This window comes from Ambystoma mexicanum, chromosome 2q (assembly GCF_040938575.1).
Source record: "Ambystoma mexicanum isolate Mex_15411 chromosome 2q, UKY_AmexF1_1, whole genome shotgun sequence".
Lineage (NCBI taxonomy): Eukaryota > Metazoa > Chordata > Amphibia > Caudata > Ambystomatidae > Ambystoma > Ambystoma mexicanum.
The window spans coordinates 126,134,665-126,154,564 of NC_090924.1; the positions used below are offsets into that span (position 1 = coordinate 126,134,665).

Sequence of the window (19,900 nt, forward strand, 5' to 3'; positions counted from 1 at the left end):
GCATTCTTGGCCTCGAATCCTAAGGGGGGTGCAAACGCTGAGGACAATTCCGTCAAATGCTCAAAGGACCGTGGCTCGTTGGTCTAGGGGTATGATTCTCGCTTTGGGTGCGAGAGGTCCCGGGTTCAAATCCCGGACGAGCCCAATCAAGGTGGTTAACTTGAGCTCCTTTTTTTTGTTTTTTCAATGTTATTTTCATTGGACAGACTCTCTGGTTTTCTCGGTAAGCAGTAGTCGATGAACAATTCACTTCCTGAACCTCTTTGCGTGCCATGTCCTTGCGACAAGCACTTTGTGTTCTCTGTTAGCTCTCAGTAACATTCCTTGATTTGCTTGTGAGTTTTGGCCGTCCGATCTCAAAGTGGAAATATGTCCTTCCCTCTGTACGCTGCATAGGCCCTCAGCTGGCATACTTGTATATGTGCGCATGCTTGATAGGACGTATGTTTTAGGCTGGATTGTGTGAGCTTCAGGCGCAAGGCATTTGATTAGTCTTTAAGCAGGTCCACTTGCACTGCCCTTTGCACCTGTTCTCCCAGTCCCTACAAAGGTGAGCAAGCAGCTGTTTCTGTAGTGTAGTGGTTATCACGTTCGCCTCACACGCGAAAGGTCCCCGGTTCGAGACCGGGCAGAAACACTCTCTGCTGGCATTTTACACAAAATAGTTTTTTTCCCCTTTTGTCACACACAAATGTAAAGTATGAACTTATTTGCGTTCCCATGGAAATAGCATATGCTCTCAAGAGCTTGAGAAATACACTGGGAAGGCAAGCATCCTCACATGTATTCTGTATATGGGGCCAATAAAAAAATGCACGCGCTTGCATTTTGTGTATGTAATGTTGCAGAGCACAGAGAGGATTTATTTTCCCTACTGCTGGGTATTTGGGTCTCTGGGATCACAGTTGGGTCCGCTCCGTCCTCTGAAATGGTCCATATTAGTTACATAGGTTAGTGTACCAAAGAAATAATACATTTTCATATACAGCTTCTTCATTTCTGTGTTCTGAGGGATTACCAGTTGTAAGAAATGCACTTGCCGGTACAGTGATTCCCTGGCTTTCTCTGGCCCGAGAAAGCTTTTCCTCTGAAGTGGGAACAGAAGTTGGACTGCTTCTGCTGAACTTCCTGAAAGCAGAGCTGGCGGGAGGAGGGACTTTTTGAGTGCTGGGAAAATTTGAGCTGGAAATTTGCATCGGCTGGACAGAGATTGCTTGGAGCAGCCAAAATATAATAACGGCCATGGCGCTCAAGTAAAGCAGAAAGCTTTTAGTATACACCTTTTGCACTCTTGTCAACGAAGCTGGGCTCTGTGAATGCTCACCCTACGCAAGAAAAGAGAACAGACTTTGCTGGTGACCTAAATATATCTCGCCTGATCGAGCACGATCGAGCTCTGAGTGAGCAGCTGTGCAATGGTCATCTTTACCAAAGGGGAGATGCTGCTTTTTCCAGTGTCACGCCCATGCTCTCAGGGCTGGAGGGAGGAGGGCTGCTTTTTGTTTTTACAGGCAAAAGGAAAGGCCCAGCCCTCAGAGCTTCTGCCAATGCAGATCCCAGCAGGTGCAAAATAAAGGCTCTCCCCCACCTTGCCAGCTGCAGATTGATCAGAAGACTGCTAGTCTAGTGTGTTGGGCCACTTTCTCTCTTCTGTGTATCGTCCCCTCTTATTACATAAACAGCATAAGAGGAATAAAGGAAGGAAGGAAGGAAGGAAGGAACAGTGTATCGCAAGCACCTTCCACCCTGATGTCAATGGGCCACCAACCTTCGGGATGAGGAGGAGACCTGTGAAGACAGTCAGAGCGTGCCGACTGGGGCATTCATTTGGCTCATACACCGACAAGGCTTTCAGCGGCAGGAACAAACTTCAGGAATAGGCATTCTTGGCCTCGAATCCTAAGGGGGGTGCAAACGCTGAGGACAATTCCGTCAAATGCTCAAAGGACTGTGGCTCGTTGGTCTAGGGGTATGATTCTCGCTTTGGGTGCGAGAGGTCCCGGGTCCAAATCCCGGACGAGCCCAATCAAGGTGGTTAACTTGAGCTCCTTTTTTTTGTTTTTTCAATGTTATTTTCATTGGACAGACTCTCTGGTTTTCTCGGTAAGCAGTAGTCGATGAACAATTCACTTCCTGAACCTCTTTGCGTGCCATGTCCTTGCGACAAGCACTTTGTGTTCTCTGTTAGCTCTCAGTAACATTCCTTGATTTGCTTGTGAGTTTTGGCCGTCCGATCTCAAAGTGGAAATATGTCCTTCCCTCTGTACGCTGCATAGGCCCTCAGCTGGCATACTTGTATATGTGCGCATGCTTGATAGGACGTATGTTTTAGGCTGGATTGTGTGAGCTTCAGGCGCAAGGCATTTGATTAGTCTTTAAGCAGGTCCACTTGCACTGCCCTTTGCACCTGTTCTCCCAGTCCCTACAAAGGTGAGCAAGCAGCTGTTTCTGTAGTGTAGTGGTTATCACGTTCGCCTCACACGCGAAAGGTCCCCGGTTCGAGACCGGGCAGAAACACTCTCTGCTGGCATTTTACACAAAATAGTTTTTTTCCCCTTTTGTCACACACAAATGTAAAGTATGAACTTATTTGCGTTCCCATGGAAATAGCATATGCTCTCAAGAGCTTGAGAAATACACTGGGAAGGCAAGCATCCTCACATGTATTCTGTATATGGGGCCAATAAAAAAATGCACGCGCTTGCATTTTGTGTATGTAATGTTGCAGAGCACAGAGAGGATTTATTTTCCCTACTGCTGGGTATTTGGGTCTCTGGGATCACAGTTGGGTCCGCTCCGTCCTCTGAAATGGTCCATATTAGTTACATAGGTTAGTGTACCAAAGAAATAATACATTTTCATATACAGCTTCTTCATTTCTGTGTTCTGAGGGATTACCAGTTGTAAGAAATGCACTTGCCGGTACAGTGATTCCCTGGCTTTCTCTGGCCCGAGAAAGCTTTTCCTCTGAAGTGGGAACAGAAGTTGGACTGCTTCTGCTGAACTTCCTGAAAGCAGAGCTGGCGGGAGGAGGGACTTTTTGAGTGCTGGGAAAATTTGAGCTGGAAATTTGCATCGGCTGGACAGAGATTGCTTGGAGCAGCCAAAATATAATAACGGCCATGGCGCTCAAGTAAAGCAGAAAGCTTTTAGTATACACCTTTTGCACTCTTGTCAACGAAGCTGGGCTCTGTGAATGCTCACCCTACGCAAGAAAAGAGAACAGACTTTGCTGGTGACCTAAATATATCTCGCCTGATCGAGCACGATCGAGCTCTGAGTGAGCAGCTGTGCAATGGTCATCTTAACCAAAGGGGAGATGCTGCTTTTTCCAGTGTCACGCCCATGCTCTCAGGGCTGGAGGGAGGAGGGCTGCTTTTTGTTTTTACAGGCAAAAGGAAAGGCCCAGCCCTCAGAGCTTCTGCCAATGCAGATCCCAGCAGGTGCAAAATAAAGGCTCTCCCCCACCTTGCCAGCTGCAGATTGATCAGAAGACTGCTAGTCTAGTGTGTTGGGCCACTTTCTCTCTTCTGTGTATCGTCCCCTCTTATTACATAAACAGCATAAGAGGAATAAAGGAAGGAAGGAAGGAAGGAAGGAAGGAAGGAACAGTGTATCGCAAGCACCTTCCACCCTGATGTCAATGGGCCACCAACCTTCGGGATGAGGAGGAGACCTGTGAAGACAGTCAGAGCGTGCCGACTGGGGCATTCATTTGGCTCATACACCGACAAGGCTTTCAGCGGCAGGAACAAACTTCAGGAATAGGCATTCTTGGCCTCGAATCCTAAGGGGGGTGCAAACGCTGAGGACAATTCCGTCAAATGCTCAAAGGACCGTGGCTCGTTGGTCTAGGGGTATGATTCTCGCTTTGGGTGCGAGAGGTCCCGGGTTCAAATCCCGGACGAGCCCAATCAAGGTGGTTAACTTGAGCTCCTTTTTTTTGTTTTTTCAATGTTATTTTCATTGGACAGACTCTCTGGTTTTCTCGGTAAGCAGTAGTCGATGAACAATTCACTTCCTGAACCTCTTTGCGTGCCATGTCCTTGCGACAAGCACTTTGTGTTCTCTGTTAGCTCTCAGTAACATTCCTTGATTTGCTTGTGAGTTTTGGCCGTCCGATCTCAAAGTGGAAATATGTCCTTCCCTCTGTACGCTGCATAGGCCCTCAGCTGGCATACTTGTATATGTGCGCATGCTTGATAGGACGTATGTTTTAGGCTGGATTGTGTGAGCTTCAGGCGCAAGGCATTTGATTAGTCTTTAAGCAGGTCCACTTGCACTGCCCTTTGCACCTGTTCTCCCAGTCCCTACAAAGGTGAGCAAGCAGCTGTTTCTGTAGTGTAGTGGTTATCACGTTCGCCTCACACGCGAAAGGTCCCCGGTTCGAGACCGGGCAGAAACACTCTCTGCTGGCATTTTACACAAAATAGTTTTTTTCCCCTTTTGTCACACACAAATGTAAAGTATGAACTTATTTGCGTTCCCATGGAAATAGCATATGCTCTCAAGAGCTTGAGAAATACACTGGGAAGGCAAGCATCCTCACATGTATTCTGTATATGGGGCCAATAAAAAAATGCACGCGCTTGCATTTTGTGTATGTAATGTTGCAGAGCACAGAGAGGATTTATTTTCCCTACTGCTGGGTATTTGGGTCTCTGGGATCACAGTTGGGTCCGCTCCGTCCTCTGAAATGGTCCATATTAGTTACATAGGTTAGTGTACCAAAGAAATAATACATTTTCATATACAGCTTCTTCATTTCTGTGTTCTGAGGGATTACCAGTTGTAAGAAATGCACTTGCCGGTACAGTGATTCCCTGGCTTTCTCTGGCCCGAGAAAGCTTTTCCTCTGAAGTGGGAACAGAAGTTGGACTGCTTCTGCTGAACTTCCTGAAAGCAGAGCTGGCGGGAGGAGGGACTTTTTGAGTGCTGGGAAAATTTGAGCTGGAAATTTGCATCGGCTGGACAGAGATTGCTTGGAGCAGCCAAAATATAATAACGGCCATGGCGCTCAAGTAAAGCAGAAAGCTTTTAGTATACACCTTTTGCACTCTTGTCAACGAAGCTGGGCTCTGTGAATGCTCACCCTACGCAAGAAAAGAGAACAGACTTTGCTGGTGACCTAAATATATCTCGCCTGATCGAGCACGATCGAGCTCTGAGTGAGCAGCTGTGCAATGGTCATCTTTACCAAAGGGGAGATGCTGCTTTTTCCAGTGTCACGCCCATGCTCTCAGGGCTGGAGGGAGGAGGGCTGCTTTTTGTTTTTACAGGCAAAAGGAAAGGCCCAGCCCTCAGAGCTTCTGCCAATGCAGATCCCAGCAGGTGCAAAATAAAGGCTCTCCCCCACCTTGCCAGCTGCAGATTGATCAGAAGACTGCTAGTCTAGTGTGTTGGGCCACTTTCTCTCTTCTGTGTATCGTCCCCTCTTATTACATAAACAGCATAAGAGGAATAAAGGAAGGAAGGAAGGAAGGAAGGAAGGAACAGTGTATCGCAAGCACCTTCCACCCTGATGTCAATGGGCCACCAACCTTCGGGATGAGGAGGAGACCTGTGAAGACAGTCAGAGCGTGCCGACTGGGGCATTCATTTGGCTCATACACCGACAAGGCTTTCAGCGGCAGGAACAAACTTCAGGAATAGGCATTCTTGGCCTCGAATCCTAAGGGGGGTGCAAACGCTGAGGACAATTCCGTCAAATGCTCAAAGGACCGTGGCTCGTTGGTCTAGGGGTATGATTCTCGCTTTGGGTGCGAGAGGTCCCGGGTTCAAATCCCGGACGAGCCCAATCAAGGTGGTTAACTTGAGCTCCTTTTTTTTGTTTTTTCAATGTTATTTTCATTGGACAGACTCTCTGGTTTTCTCGGTAAGCAGTAGTCGATGAACAATTCACTTCCTGAACCTCTTTGCGTGCCATGTCCTTGCGACAAGCACTTTGTGTTCTCTGTTAGCTCTCAGTAACATTCCTTGATTTGCTTGTGAGTTTTGGCCGTCCGATCTCAAAGTGGAAATATGTCCTTCCCTATGTACGCTGCATAGGCCCTCAGCTGGCATACTTGTATATGTGCGCATGCTTGATAGGACGTATGTTTTAGGCTGGATTGTGTGAGCTTCAGGCGCAAGGCATTTGATTAGTCTTTAAGCAGGTCCACTTGCACTGCCCTTTGCACCTGTTCTCCCAGTCCCTACAAAGGTGAGCAAGCAGCTGTTTCTGTAGTGTAGTGGTTATCACGTTCGCCTCACACGCGAAAGGTCCCCGGTTTGAGACCGGGCAGAAACACTCTCTGCTGGCATTTTACACAAAATAGTTTTTTTCCCCTTTTGTCACACACAAATGTAAAGTATGAACTTATTTGCGTTCCCATGGAAATAGCATATGCTCTCAAGAGCTTGAGAAATACACTGGGAAGGCAAGCATCCTCACATGTATTCTGTATATGGGGCCAATAAAAAAATGCACGCGCTTGCATTTTGTGTATGTAATGTTGCAGAGCACAGAGAGGATTTATTTTCCCTACTGCTGGGTATTTGGGTCTCTGGGATCACAGTTGGGTCCGCTCCGTCCTCTGAAATGGTCCATATTAGTTACATAGGTTAGTGTACCAAAGAAATAATACATTTTCATATACAGCTTCTTCATTTCTGTGTTCTGAGGGATTACCAGTTGTAAGAAATGCACTTGCCGGTACAGTGATTCCCTGGCTTTCTCTGGCCCGAGAAAGCTTTTCCTCTGAAGTGGGAACAGAAGTTGGACTGCTTCTGCTGAACTTCCTGAAAGCAGAGCTGGCGGGAGGAGGGACTTTTTGAGTGCTGGGAAAATTTGAGCTGGAAATTTGCATCGGCTGGACAGAGATTGCTTGGAGCAGCCAAAATATAATAACGGCCATGGCGCTCAAGTAAAGCAGAAAGCTTTTAGTATACACCTTTTGCACTCTTGTCAACGAAGCTGGGCTCTGTGAATGCTCACCCTACGCAAGAAAAGAGAACAGACTTTGCTGGTGACCTAAATATATCTCGCCTGATCGAGCCTGATCGAGCACGATCGAGCTCTGAGTGAGCAGCTGTGCAATGGTCATCTTTACCAAAGGGGAGATGCTGCTTTTTCCAGTGTCACGCCCATGCTCTCAGGGCTGGAGGGAGGAGGGCTGCTTTTTGTTTTTACAGGCAAAAGGAAAGGCCCAGCCCTCAGAGCTTCTGCCAATGCAGATCCCAGCAGGTGCAAAATAAAGGCTCTCCCCCACCTTGCCAGCTGCAGATTGATCAGAAGACTGCTAGTCTAGTGTGTTGGGCCACTTTCTCTCTTCTGTGTATCGTCCCCTCTTATTACATAAACAGCATAAGAGGAATAAAGGAAGGAAGGAAGGAAGGAAGGAACAGTGTATCGCAAGCACCTTCCACCCTGATGTCAATGGGCCACCAACCTTCGGGATGAGGAGGAGACCTGTGAAGACAGTCAGAGCGTGCCGACTGGGGCATTCATTTGGCTCATACACCGACAAGGCTTTCAGCGGCAGGAACAAACTTCAGGAATAGGCATTCTTGGCCTCGAATCCTAAGGGGGGTGCAAACGCTGAGGACAATTCCGTCAAATGCTCAAAGGACCGTGGCTCGTTGGTCTAGGGGTATGATTCTCGCTTTGGGTGCGAGAGATCCCGGGTTCAAATCCCGGACGAGCCCAATCAAGGTGGTTAACTTGAGCTCCTTTTTTTTGTTTTTTCAATGTTATTTTCATTGGACAGACTCTCTGGTTTTCTCGGTAAGCAGTAGTCGATGAACAATTCACTTCCTGAACCTCTTTGCGTGCCATGTCCTTGCGACAAGCACTTTGTGTTCTCTGTTAGCTCTCAGTAACATTCCTTGATTTGCTTGTGAGTTTTGGCCGTCCGATCTCAAAGTGGAAATATGTCCTTCCCTCTGTACGCTGCATAGGCCCTCAGCTGGCATACTTGTATATGTGCGCATGCTTGATAGGACGTATGTTTTAGGCTGGATTGTGTGAGCTTCAGGCGCAAGGCATTTGATTAGTCTTTAAGCAGGTCCACTTGCACTGCCCTTTGCACCTGTTCTCCCAGTCCCTACAAAGGTGAGCAAGCAGCTGTTTCTGTAGTGTAGTGGTTATCACGTTCGCCTCACACGCGAAAGGTCCCCGGTTCGAGACCGGGCAGAAACACTCTCTGCTGGCATTTTACACAAAATAGTTTTTTTCCCCTTTTGTCACACACAAATGTAAAGTATGAACTTATTTGCGTTCTCATGGAAATAGCATATGCTCTCAAGAGCTTGAGAAATACACTGGGAAGGCAAGCATCCTCACATGTATTCTGTATATGGGGCCAATAAAAAAATGCACGCGCTTGCATTTTGTGTATGTAATGTTGCAGAGCACAGAGAGGATTTATTTTCCCTACTGCTGGGTATTTGGGTCTCTGGGATCACAGTTGGGTCCGCTCCGTCCTCTGAAATGGTCCATATTAGTTACATAGGTTAGTGTACCAAAGAAATAATACATTTTCATATACAGCTTCTTCATTTCTGTGTTCTGAGGGATTACCAGTTGTAAGAAATGCACTTGCCGGTACAGTGATTCCCTGGCTTTCTCTGGCCCGAGAAAGCTTTTCCTCTGAAGTGGGAACAGAAGTTGGACTGCTTCTGCTGAACTTCCTGAAAGCAGAGCTGGCGGGAGGAGGGACTTTTTGAGTGCTGGGAAAATTTGAGCTGGAAATTTGCATCGGCTGGACAGAGATTGCTTGGAGCAGCCAAAATATAATAACGGCCATGGCGCTCAAGTAAAGCAGAAAGCTTTTAGTATACACCTTTTGCACTCTTGTCAACGAAGCTGGGCTCTGTGAATGCTCACCCTACGCAAGAAAAGAGAACAGACTTTGCTGGTGACCTAAATATATCTCGCCTGATCGAGCACGATCGAGCTCTGAGTGAGCAGCTGTGCAATGGTCATCTTTACCAAAGGGGAGATGCTGCTTTTTCCAGTGTCACGCCCATGCTCTCAGGGCTGGAGGGAGGAGGGCTGCTTTTTGTTTTTACAGGCAAAAGGAAAGGCCCAGCCCTCAGAGCTTCTGCCAATGCAGATCCCAGCAGGTGCAAAATAAAGGCTCTCCCCCACCTTGCCAGCTGCAGATTGATCAGAAGACTGCTAGTCTAGTGTGTTGGGCCACTTTCTCTCTTCTGTGTATCGTCCCCTCTTATTACATAAACAGCATAAGAGGAATAAAGGAAGGAAGGAAGGAAGGAACAGTGTATCGCAAGCACCTTCCACCCTGATGTCAATGGGCCACCAACCTTCGGGATGAGGAGGAGACCTGTGAAGACAGTCAGAGCGTGCCGACTGGGGCATTCATTTGGCTCATACACCGACAAGGCTTTCAGCGGCAGGAACAAACTTCAGGAATAGGCATTCTTGGCCTCGAATCCTAAGGGGGGTGCAAACGCTGAGGACAATTCCGTCAAATGCTCAAAGGACCGTGGCTCGTTGGTCTAGGGGTATGATTCTCGCTTTGGGTGCGAGAGGTCCCGGACGAGCCCAATCAAGGTGGTTAACTTGAGCTCCTTTTTTTTGTTTTTTCAATGTTATTTTCATTGGACAGACTCTCTGGTTTTCTCGGTAAGCAGTAGTCGATGAACAATTCAATTCCTGAACCTCTTTGCGTGCCATGTCCTTGCGACAAGCACTTTGTGTTCTCTGTTAGCTCTCAGTAACATTCCTTGATTTGCTTGTGAGTTTTGGCCGTCCGATCTCAAAGTGGAAATGTGTCCTTCCCTCTGTACGCTGCATAGGCCCTCAGCTGGCATACTTGTATATGTGCGCATGTTTGATAGGACGTATGTTTTAGGCTGGATTGTGTGAGCTTCAGGCGCAAGGCATTTGATTAGTCTTTAAGCAGGTCCACTTGCACTGCCCTTTGCACCTGTTCTCCCAGTCCCTACAAAGGTGAGCAAGCAGCTGTTTCTGTAGTGTAGTGGTTATCACGTTCGCCTCACACGCGAAAGGTCCCCGGTTCGAGACCGGGCAGAAACACTCTCTGCTGGCATTTTACACAAAATAGTTTTTTTCCCCTTTTGTCACACACAAATGTAAAGTATGAACTTATTTGCGTTCTCATGGAAATAGCATATGCTCTCAAGAGCTTGAGAAATACACTGGGAAGGCAAGCATCCTCACATGTATTCTGTATATGGGGCCAATAAAAAAATGCACGCGCTTGCATTTTGTGTATGTAATGTTGCAGAGCACAGAGAGGATTTATTTTCCCTACTGCTGGGTATTTGGGTCTCTGGGATCACAGTTGGGTCCGCTCCGTCCTCTGAAATGGTCCATATTAGTTACATAGGTTAGTGTACCAAAGAAATAATACATTTTCATATACAGCTTCTTCATTTCTGTGTTCTGAGGGATTACCAGTTGTAAGAAATGCACTTGCCGGTACAGTGATTCCCTGGCTTTCTCTGGCCCGAGAAAGCTTTTCCTCTGAAGTGGGAACAGAAGTTGGACTGCTTCTGCTGAACTTCCTGAAAGCAGAGCTGGCGGGAGGAGGGACTTTTTGAGTGCTGGGAAAATTTGAGCTGGAAATTTGCATCGGCTGGACAGAGATTGCTTGGAGCAGCCAAAATATAATAACGTCCATGGCGCTCAAGTAAAGCAGAAAGCTTTTAGTATACACCTTTTGCACTCTTGTCAACGAAGCTGGGCTCTGTGAATGCTCACCCTACGCAAGAAAAGAGAACAGACTTTGCTGGTGACCTAAATATATCTCGCCTGATCGAGCACGATCGAGCTCTGAGTGAGCAGCTGTGCAATGGTCATCTTTACCAAAGGGGAGATGCTGCTTTTTCCAGTGTCACGCCCATGCTCTCAGGGCTGGAGGGAGGAGGGCTGCTTTTTGTTTTTACAGGCAAAAGGAAAGGCCCAGCCCTCAGAGCTTCTGCCAATGCAGATCCCAGCAGGTGCAAAATAAAGGCTCTCCCCCACCTTGCCAGCTGCAGATTGATCAGAAGACTGCTAGTCTAGTGTGTTGGGCCACTTTCTCTCTTCTGTGTATCGTCCCCTCTTATTACATAAACAGCATAAGAGGAATAAAGGAAGGAAGGAAGGAAGGAACAGTGTATCGCAAGCACCTTCCACCCTGATGTCAATGGGCCACCAACCTTCGGGATGAGGAGGAGACCTGTGAAGACAGTCAGAGCGTGCCGACTGGGGCATTCATTTGGCTCATACACCGACAAGGCTTTCAGCGGCAGGAACAAACTTCAGGAATAGGCATTCTTGGCCTCGAATCCTAAGGGGGGTGCAAACGCTGAGGACAATTCCGTCAAATGCTCAAAGGACCGTGGCTCGTTGGTCTAGGGGTATGATTCTCGCTTTGGGTGCGAGAGGTCCCGGGTTCAAATCCCGGACGAGCCCAAACAAGGTGGTTAACTTGAGCTCCTTTTTTTTGTTTTTTCAATGTTATTTTCATTGGACAGACTCTCTGGTTTTCTCGGTAAGCAGTAGTCGATGAACAATTCACTTCCTGAACCTCTTTGCGTGCCATGTCCTTGCGACAAGCACTTTGTGTTCTCTGTTAGCTCTCAGTAACATTCCTTGATTTGCTTGTGAGTTTTGGCCGTCCGATCTCAAAGTGGAAATATGTCCTTCCCTCTGTACGCTGCATAGGCCCTCAGCTGGCATACTTGTATATGTGCGCATGCTTGATAGGACGTATGTTTTAGGCTGGATTGTGGGAGCTTCAGGCGCAAGGCATTTGATTAGTCTTTAAGCAGGTCCACTTGCACTGCCCTTTGCACCTGTTCTCCCAGTCCCTACAAAGGTGAGCAAGCAGCTGTTTCTGTAGTGTAGTGGTTATCACGTTCGCCTCACACGCGAAAGGTCCCCGGTTCGAGACCGGGCAGAAACACTCTCTGCTGGCATTTTACACAAAATAGTTTTTTTCCCCTTTTGTCACACACAAATGTAAAGTATGAACTTATTTGCGTTCTCATGGAAATAGCATATGCTCTCAAGAGCTTGAGAAATACACTGGGAAGGCAAGCATCCTCACATGTATTCTGTATATGGGGCCAATAAAAAAATGCACGCGCTTGCATTTTGTGTATGTAATGTTGCAGAGCACAGAGAGGATTTATTTTCCCTACTGCTGGGTATTTGGGTCTCTGGGATCACAGTTGGGTCCGCTCCGTCCTCTGAAATGGTCCATATTAGTTACATAGGTTAGTGTACCAAAGAAATAATACATTTTCATATACAGCTTCTTCATTTCTGTGTTCTGAGGGATTACCAGTTGTAAGAAATGCACTTGCCGGTACAGTGATTCCCTGGCTTTCTCTGGCCCGAGAAAGCTTTTCCTCTGAAGTGGGAACAGAAGTTGGACTGCTTCTGCTGAACTTCCTGAAAGCAGAGCTGGCGGGAGGAGGGACTTTTTGAGTGCTGGGAAAATTTGAGCTGGAAATTTGCATCGGCTGGACAGAGATTGCTTGGAGCAGCCAAAATATAATAACGTCCATGGCGCTCAAGTAAAGCAGAAAGCTTTTAGTATACACCTTTTGCACTCTTGTCAACGAAGCTGGGCTCTGTGAATGCTCACCCTACGCAAGAAAAGAGAACAGACTTTGCTGGTGACCTAAATATATCTCGCCTGATCGAGCACGATCGAGCTCTGAGTGAGCAGCTGTGCAATGGTCATCTTTACCAAAGGGGAGATGCTGCTTTTTCCAGTGTCACGCCCATGCTCTCAGGGCTGGAGGGAGGAGGGCTGCTTTTTGTTTTTACAGGCAAAAGGAAAGGCCCAGCCCTCAGAGCTTCTGCCAATGCAGATCCCAGCAGGTGCAAAATAAAGGCTCTCCCCCACCTTGCCAGCTGCAGATTGATCAGAAGACTGCTAGTCTAGTGTGTTGGGCCACTTTCTCTCTTCTGTGTATCGTCCCCTCTTATTACATAAACAGCATAAGAGGAATAAAGGAAGGAAGGAAGGAAGGAAGGAACAGTGTATCGCAAGCACCTTCCACCCTGATGTCAATGGGCCACCAACCTTCGGGATGAGGAGGAGACCTGTGAAGACAGTCAGAGCGTGCCGACTGGGGCATTCATTTGGCTCATACACCGACAAGGCTTTCAGCGGCAGGAACAAACTTCAGGAATAGGCATTCTTGGCCTCGAATCCTAAGGGGGGTGCAAACGCTGAGGACAATTCCGTCAAATGCTCAAAGGACCGTGGCTCGTTGGTCTAGGGGTATGATTCTCGCTTTGGGTGCGAGAGGTCCCGGGTTCAAATTCCGGACGAGCCCAAACAAGGTGGTTAACTTGAGCTCCTTTTTTTTGTTTTTTCAATGTTATTTTCATTGGACAGACTCTCTGGTTTTCTCGGTAAGCAGTAGTCGATGAACAATTCACTTCCTGAACCTCTTTGCGTGCCATGTCCTTGCGACAAGCACTTTGTGTTCTCTGTTAGCTCTCAGTAACATTCCTTGATTTGCTTGTGAGTTTTGGCCGTCCGATCTCAAAGTGGAAATATGTCCTTCCCTCTGTACGCTGCATAGGCCCTCAGCTGGCATACTTGTATATGTGCGCATGCTTGATAGGACGTATGTTTTAGGCTGGATTGTGTGAGCTTCAGGCGCAAGGCATTTGATTAGTCTTTAAGCAGGTCCACTTGCACTGCCCTTTGCACCTGTTCTCCCAGTCCCTACAAAGGTGAGCAAGCAGCTGTTTCTGTAGTGTAGTGGTTATCACATTCGCCTCACACGCGAAAGGTCCCCGGTTCGAGACCGGGCAGAAACACTCTCTGCTGGCATTTTACACAAAATAGTTTTTTTCCCCTTTTGTCACACACAAATGTAAAGTATGAACTTATTTGCGTTCTCATGGAAATAGCATATGCTCTCAAGAGCTTGAGAAATACACTGGGAAGGCAAGCATCCTCACATGTATTCTGTATATGGGGCCAATAAAAAAATGCACGCGCTTGCATTTTGTGTATGTAATGTTGCAGAGCACAGAGAGGATTTATTTTCCCTACTGCTGGGTATTTGGGTCTCTGGGATCACAGTTGGGTCCGCTCCGTCCTCTGAAATGGTCCATATTAGTTACATAGGTTAGTGTACCAAAGAAATAATACATTTTCATATACAGCTTCTTCATTTCTGTGTTCTGAGGGATTACCAGTTGTAAGAAATGCACTTGCCGGTACAGTGATTCCCTGGCTTTCTCTGGCCCGAGAAAGCTTTTCCTCTGAAGTGGGAACAGAAGTTGGACTGCTTCTGCTGAACTTCCTGAAAGCAGAGCTGGCGGGAGGAGGGACTTTTTGAGTGCTGGGAAAATTTGAGCTGGAAATTTGCATCGGCTGGACAGAGATTGCTTGGAGCAGCCAAAATATAATAACGGCCATGGCGCTCAAGTAAAGCAGAAAGCTTTTAGTATACACCTTTTGCACTCTTGTCAACGAAGCTGGGCTCTGTGAATGCTCACCCTACGCAAGAAAAGAGAACAGACTTTGCTGGTGACCTAAATATATCTCGCCTGATCGAGCACGATCGAGCTCTGAGTGAGCAGCTGTGCAATGGTCATCTTTACCAAAGGGGAGATGCTGCTTTTTCCAGTGTCACGCCCATGCTCTCAGGGCTGGAGGGAGGAGGGCTGCTTTTTGTTTTTACAGGCAAAAGGAAAGGCCCAGCCCTCAGAGCTTCTGCCAATGCAGATCCCAGCAGGTGCAAAATAAAGGCTCTCCCCCACCTTGCCAGCTGCAGATTGATCAGAAGACTGCTAGTCTAGTGTGTTGGGCCACTTTCTCTCTTCTGTGTATCGTCCCCTCTTATTACATAAACAGCATAAGAGGAATAAAGGAAGGAAGGAAGGAAGGAACAGTGTATCGCAAGCACCTTCCACCCTGATGTCAATGGGCCACCAACCTTCGGGATGAGGAGGAGACCTGTGAAGACAGTCAGAGCGTGCCGACTGGGGCATTCATTTGGCTCATACACCGACAAGGCTTTCAGCGGCAGGAACAAACTTCAGGAATAGGCATTCTTGGCCTCGAATCCTAAGGGGGGTGCAAACGCTGAGGACAATTCCGTCAAATGCTCAAAGGACCGTGGCTCGTTGGTCTAGGGGTATGATTCTCGCTTTGGGTGCGAGAGGTCCCGGACGAGCCCAATCAAGGTGGTTAACTTGAGCTCCTTTTTTTTGTTTTTTCAATGTTATTTTCATTGGACAGACTCTCTGGTTTTCTCGGTAAGCAGTAGTCGATGAACAATTCACTTCCTGAACCTCTTTGCGTGCCATGTCCTTGCGACAAGCACTTTGTGTTCTCTGTTAGCTCTCAGTAACATTCCTTGATTTGCTTGTGAGTTTTGGCCGTCCGATCTCAAAGTGGAAATGTGTCCTTCCCTCTGTACGCTGCATAGGCCCTCAGCTGGCATACTTGTATATGTGCGCATGTTTGATAGGACGTATGTTTTAGGCTGGATTGTGTGAGCTTCAGGCGCAAGGCATTTGATTAGTCTTTAAGCAGGTCCACTTGCACTGCCCTTTGCACCTGTTCTCCCAGTCCCTACAAAGGTGAGCAAGCAGCTGTTTCTGTAGTGTAGTGGTTATCACGTTCGCCTCACACGCGAAAGGTCCCCGGTTCGAGACCGGGCAGAAACACTCTCTGCTGGCATTTTACACAAAATAGTTTTTTTCCCCTTTTGTCACACACAAATGTAAAGTATGAACTTATTTGCGTTCTCATGGAAATAGCATATGCTCTCAAGAGCTTGAGAAATACACTGGGAAGGCAAGCATCCTCACATGTATTCTGTATATGGGGCCAATAAAAAAATGCACGCGCTTGCATTTTGTGTATGTAATGTTGCAGAGCACAGAGAGGATTTATTTTCCCTACTGCTGGGTATTTGGGTCTCTGGGATCACAGTTGGGTCCGCTCCGTCCTCTGAAATGGTCCATATTAGTTACATAGGTTAGTGTACCAAAGAAATAATACATTTTCATATACAGCTTCTTCATTTCTGTGTTCTGAGGGATTACCAGTTGTAAGAAATGCACTTGCCGGTACAGTGATTCCCTGGCTTTCTCTGGCCCGAGAAAGCTTTTCCTCTGAAGTGGGAACAGAAGTTGGACTGCTTCTGCTGAACTTCCTGAAAGCAGAGCTGGCGGGAGGAGGGACTTTTTGAGTGCTGGGAAAATTTGAGCTGGAAATTTGCATCGGCTGGACAGAGATTGCTTGGAGCAGCCAAAATATAATAACGTCCATGGCGCTCAAGTAAAGCAGAAAGCTTTTAGTATACACCTTTTGCACTCTTGTCAACGAAGCTGGGCTCTGTGAATGCTCACCCTACGCAAGAAAAGAGAACAGACTTTGCTGGTGACCTAAATATATCTCGCCTGATCGAGCACGATCGAGCTCTGAGTGAGCAGCTGTGCAATGGTCATCTTTACCAAAGGGGAGATGCTGCTTTTTCCAGTGTCACGCCCATGCTCTCAGGGCTGGAGGGAGGAGGGCTGCTTTTTGTTTTTACAGGCAAAAGGAAAGGCCCAGCCCTCAGAGCTTCTGCCAATGCAGATCCCAGCAGGTGCAAAATAAAGGCTCTCCCCCACCTTGCCAGCTGCAGATTGATCAGAAGACTGCTAGTCTAGTGTGTTGGGCCACTTTCTCTCTTCTGTGTATCGTCCCCTCTTATTACATAAACAGCATAAGAGGAATAAAGGAAGGAAGGAAGGAAGGAACAGTGTATCGCAAGCACCTTCCACCCTGATGTCAATGGGCCACCAACCTTCGGGATGAGGAGGAGACCTGTGAAGACAGTCAGAGCGTGCCGACTGGGGCATTCATTTGGCTCATACACCGACAAGGCTTTCAGCGGCAGGAACAAACTTCAGGAATAGGCATTCTTGGCCTCGAATCCTAAGGGGGGTGCAAACGCTGAGGACAATTCCGTCAAATGCTCAAAGGACCGTGGCTCGTTGGTCTAGGGGTATGATTCTCGCTTTGGGTGCGAGAGGTCCCGGGTTCAAATCCCGGACGAGCCCAAACAAGGTGGTTAACTTGAGCTCCTTTTTTTTGTTTTTTCAATGTTATTTTCATTGGACAGACTCTCTGGTTTTCTCGGTAAGCAGTAGTCGATGAACAATTCACTTCCTGAACCTCTTTGCGTGCCATGTCCTTGCGACAAGCACTTTGTGTTCTCTGTTAGCTCTCAGTAACATTCCTTGATTTGCTTGTGAGTTTTGGCCGTCCGATCTCAAAGTGGAAATATGTCCTTCCCTCTGTACGCTGCATAGGCCCTCAGCTGGCATACTTGTATATGTGCGCATGCTTGATAGGACGTATGTTTTAGGCTGGATTGTGGGAGCTTCAGGCGCAAGGCATTTGATTAGTCTTTAAGCAGGTCCACTTGCACTGCCCTTTGCACCTGTTCTCCCAGTCCCTACAAAGGTGAGCAAGCAGCTGTTTCTGTAGTGTAGTGGTTATCACGTTCGCCTCACACGCGAAAGGTCCCCGGTTGAGACCGGGCAGAAACACTCTCTGCTGGCATTTTACACAAAATAGTTTTTTTCCCCTTTTGTCACACACAAATGTAAAGTATGAACTTATTTGCGTTCTCATGGAAATAGCATATGCTCTCAAGAGCTTGAGAAATACACTGGGAAGGCAAGCATCCTCACATGTATTCTGTATATGGGGCCAATAAAAAAATGCACGCGCTTGCATTTTGTGTATGTAATGTTGCAGAGCACAGAGAGGATTTATTTTCCCTACTGCTGGGTATTTGGGTCTCTGGGATCACAGTTGGGTCCGCTCCGTCCTCTGAAATGGTCCATATTAGTTACATAGGTTAGTGTACCAAAGAAATAATACATTTTCATATACAGCTTCTTCATTTCTGTGTTCTGAGGGATTACCAGTTGTAAGAAATGCACTTGCCGGTACAGTGATTCCCTGGCTTTCTCTGGCCCGAGAAAGCTTTTCCTCTGAAGTGGGAACAGAAGTTGGACTGCTTCTGCTGAACTTCCTGAAAGCAGAGCTGGCGGGAGGAGGGACTTTTTGAGTGCTGGGAAAATTTGAGCTGGAAATTTGCATCGGCTGGACAGAGATTGCTTGGAGCAGCCAAAATATAATAACGTCCATGGCGCTCAAGTAAAGCAGAAAGCTTTTAGTATACACCTTTTGCACTCTTGTCAACGAAGCTGGGCTCTGTGAATGCTCACCCTACGCAAGAAAAGAGAACAGACTTTGCTGGTGACCTAAATATATCTCGCCTGATCGAGCACGATCGAGCTCTGAGTGAGCAGCTGTGCAATGGTCATCTTTACCAAAGGGGAGATGCTGCTTTTTCCAGTGTCACGCCCATGCTCTCAGGGCTGGAGGGAGGAGGGCTGCTTTTTGTTTTTACAGGCAAAAGGAAAGGCCCAGCCCTCAGAGCTTCTGCCAATGCAGATCCCAGCAGGTGCAAAATAAAGGCTCTCCCCCACCTTGCCAGCTGCAGATTGATCAGAAGACTGCTAGTCTAGTGTGTTGGGCCACTTTCTCTCTTCTGTGTATCGTCCCCTCTTATTACATAAACAGCATAAGAGGAATAAAGGAAGGAAGGAAGGAAGGAAGGAACAGTGTATCGCAAGCACCTTCCACCCTGATGTCAATGGGCCACCAACCTTCGGGATGAGGAGGAGACCTGTGAAGACAGTCAGAGCGTGCCGACTGGGGCATTCATTTGGCTCATACACCGACAAGGCTTTCAGCGGCAGGAACAAACTTCAGGAATAGGCATTCTTGGCCTCGAATCCTAAGGGGGGTGCAAACGCTGAGGACAATTCCGTCAAATGCTCAAAGGACCGTGGCTCGTTGGTCTAGGGGTATGATTCTCGCTTTGGGTGCGAGAGGTCCCGGGTTCAAATTCCGGACGAGCCCAAACAAGGTGGTTAACTTGAGCTCCTTTTTTTTGTTTTTTCAATGTTATTTTCATTGGACAGACTCTCTGGTTTTCTCGGTAAGCAGTAGTCGATGAACAATTCACTTCCTGAACCTCTTTGCGTGCCATGTCCTTGCGACAAGCACTTTGTGTTCTCTGTTAGCTCTCAGTAACATTCCTTGATTTGCTTGTGAGTTTTGGCCGTCCGATCTCAAAGTGGAAATATGTCCTTCCCTCTGTACGCTGCATAGGCCCTCAGCTGGCATACTTGTATATGTGCGCATGCTTGATAGGACGTATGTTTTAGGCTGGATTGTGTGAGCTTCAGGCGCAAGGCATTTGATTAGTCTTTAAGCAGGTCCACTTGCACTGCCCTTTGCACCTGTTCTCCCAGTCCCTACAAAGGTGAGCAAGCAGCTGTTTCTGTAGTGTAGTGGTTATCACATTCGCCTCACACGCGAAAGGTCCCCGGTTCGAGACCGGGCAGAAACACTCTCTGCTGGCATTTTACACAAAATAGTTTTTTTCCCCTTTTGTCACACACAAATGTAAAGTATGAACTTATTTGCGTTCCCATGGAAATAGCATATGCTCTCAAGAGCTTGAGAAATACACTGGGAAGGCAAGCATCCTCACATGTATTCTGTATATGGGGCCAATAAAAAAATGCACGCGCTTGCATTTTGTGTATGTAATGTTGCAGAGCACAGAGAGGATTTATTTTCCCTACTGCTGGGTATTTGGGTCTCTGGGATCACAGTTGGGTCCGCTCCGTCCTCTGAAATGGTCCATATTAGTTACATAGGTTAGTGTACCAAAGAAATAATACATTTTCATATACAGCTTCTTCATTTCTGTGTTCTGAGGGATTACCAGTTGTAAGAAATGCACTTGCCGGTACAGTGATTCCCTGGCTTTCTCTGGCCCGAGAAAGCTTTTCCTCTGAAGTGGGAACAGAAGTTGGACTGCTTCTGCT

At 47.3% G+C, this 19,900-nt stretch overlaps 16 non-coding genes across 16 annotated transcripts; all 16 read left to right on the plus strand.

The window, feature by feature from the left end:
• The first annotated feature begins 72 nt into the window (after window positions 1-72).
• TRNAP-UGG (transfer RNA proline (anticodon UGG)) lies at window positions 73-144 on the plus strand. Its single transcript has one exon. It is a non-coding gene; the product is annotated as a tRNA-Pro (tRNA).
• Window positions 145-564: 420 nt separating this feature from the next.
• TRNAV-CAC (transfer RNA valine (anticodon CAC)) lies at window positions 565-637 on the plus strand. The gene has a single exon. It is a non-coding gene; the product is annotated as a tRNA-Val (tRNA).
• Window positions 638-2,444: 1,807 nt separating this feature from the next.
• Window positions 2,445-2,517, plus strand: TRNAV-CAC (transfer RNA valine (anticodon CAC)). Its single transcript has one exon. It is a non-coding gene; the product is annotated as a tRNA-Val (tRNA).
• Window positions 2,518-3,840: 1,323 nt separating this feature from the next.
• TRNAP-UGG (transfer RNA proline (anticodon UGG)) lies at window positions 3,841-3,912 on the plus strand. The gene has a single exon. It is a non-coding gene; the product is annotated as a tRNA-Pro (tRNA).
• Window positions 3,913-4,332: 420 nt separating this feature from the next.
• Window positions 4,333-4,405, plus strand: TRNAV-CAC (transfer RNA valine (anticodon CAC)). The gene has a single exon. It is a non-coding gene; the product is annotated as a tRNA-Val (tRNA).
• Window positions 4,406-5,724: 1,319 nt separating this feature from the next.
• Window positions 5,725-5,796, plus strand: TRNAP-UGG (transfer RNA proline (anticodon UGG)). Its single transcript has one exon. It is a non-coding gene; the product is annotated as a tRNA-Pro (tRNA).
• Window positions 5,797-6,216: 420 nt separating this feature from the next.
• On the plus strand, window positions 6,217-6,289 carry TRNAV-CAC (transfer RNA valine (anticodon CAC)). The gene has a single exon. It is a non-coding gene; the product is annotated as a tRNA-Val (tRNA).
• Window positions 6,290-7,614: 1,325 nt separating this feature from the next.
• TRNAP-UGG (transfer RNA proline (anticodon UGG)) lies at window positions 7,615-7,686 on the plus strand. The gene has a single exon. It is a non-coding gene; the product is annotated as a tRNA-Pro (tRNA).
• Window positions 7,687-8,106: 420 nt separating this feature from the next.
• On the plus strand, window positions 8,107-8,179 carry TRNAV-CAC (transfer RNA valine (anticodon CAC)). The gene has a single exon. It is a non-coding gene; the product is annotated as a tRNA-Val (tRNA).
• Window positions 8,180-9,969: 1,790 nt separating this feature from the next.
• On the plus strand, window positions 9,970-10,042 carry TRNAV-CAC (transfer RNA valine (anticodon CAC)). Its single transcript has one exon. It is a non-coding gene; the product is annotated as a tRNA-Val (tRNA).
• A 1,311-nt stretch (window positions 10,043-11,353) lies between these two features.
• TRNAP-UGG (transfer RNA proline (anticodon UGG)) lies at window positions 11,354-11,425 on the plus strand. Its single transcript has one exon. It is a non-coding gene; the product is annotated as a tRNA-Pro (tRNA).
• A 420-nt stretch (window positions 11,426-11,845) lies between these two features.
• On the plus strand, window positions 11,846-11,918 carry TRNAV-CAC (transfer RNA valine (anticodon CAC)). Its single transcript has one exon. It is a non-coding gene; the product is annotated as a tRNA-Val (tRNA).
• A 1,807-nt stretch (window positions 11,919-13,725) lies between these two features.
• On the plus strand, window positions 13,726-13,798 carry TRNAV-CAC (transfer RNA valine (anticodon CAC)). The gene has a single exon. It is a non-coding gene; the product is annotated as a tRNA-Val (tRNA).
• A 1,790-nt stretch (window positions 13,799-15,588) lies between these two features.
• On the plus strand, window positions 15,589-15,661 carry TRNAV-CAC (transfer RNA valine (anticodon CAC)). The gene has a single exon. It is a non-coding gene; the product is annotated as a tRNA-Val (tRNA).
• A 1,311-nt stretch (window positions 15,662-16,972) lies between these two features.
• TRNAP-UGG (transfer RNA proline (anticodon UGG)) lies at window positions 16,973-17,044 on the plus strand. Its single transcript has one exon. It is a non-coding gene; the product is annotated as a tRNA-Pro (tRNA).
• A 2,299-nt stretch (window positions 17,045-19,343) lies between these two features.
• TRNAV-CAC (transfer RNA valine (anticodon CAC)) lies at window positions 19,344-19,416 on the plus strand. The gene has a single exon. It is a non-coding gene; the product is annotated as a tRNA-Val (tRNA).
• Window positions 19,417-19,900: the final 484 nt, after the last annotated feature.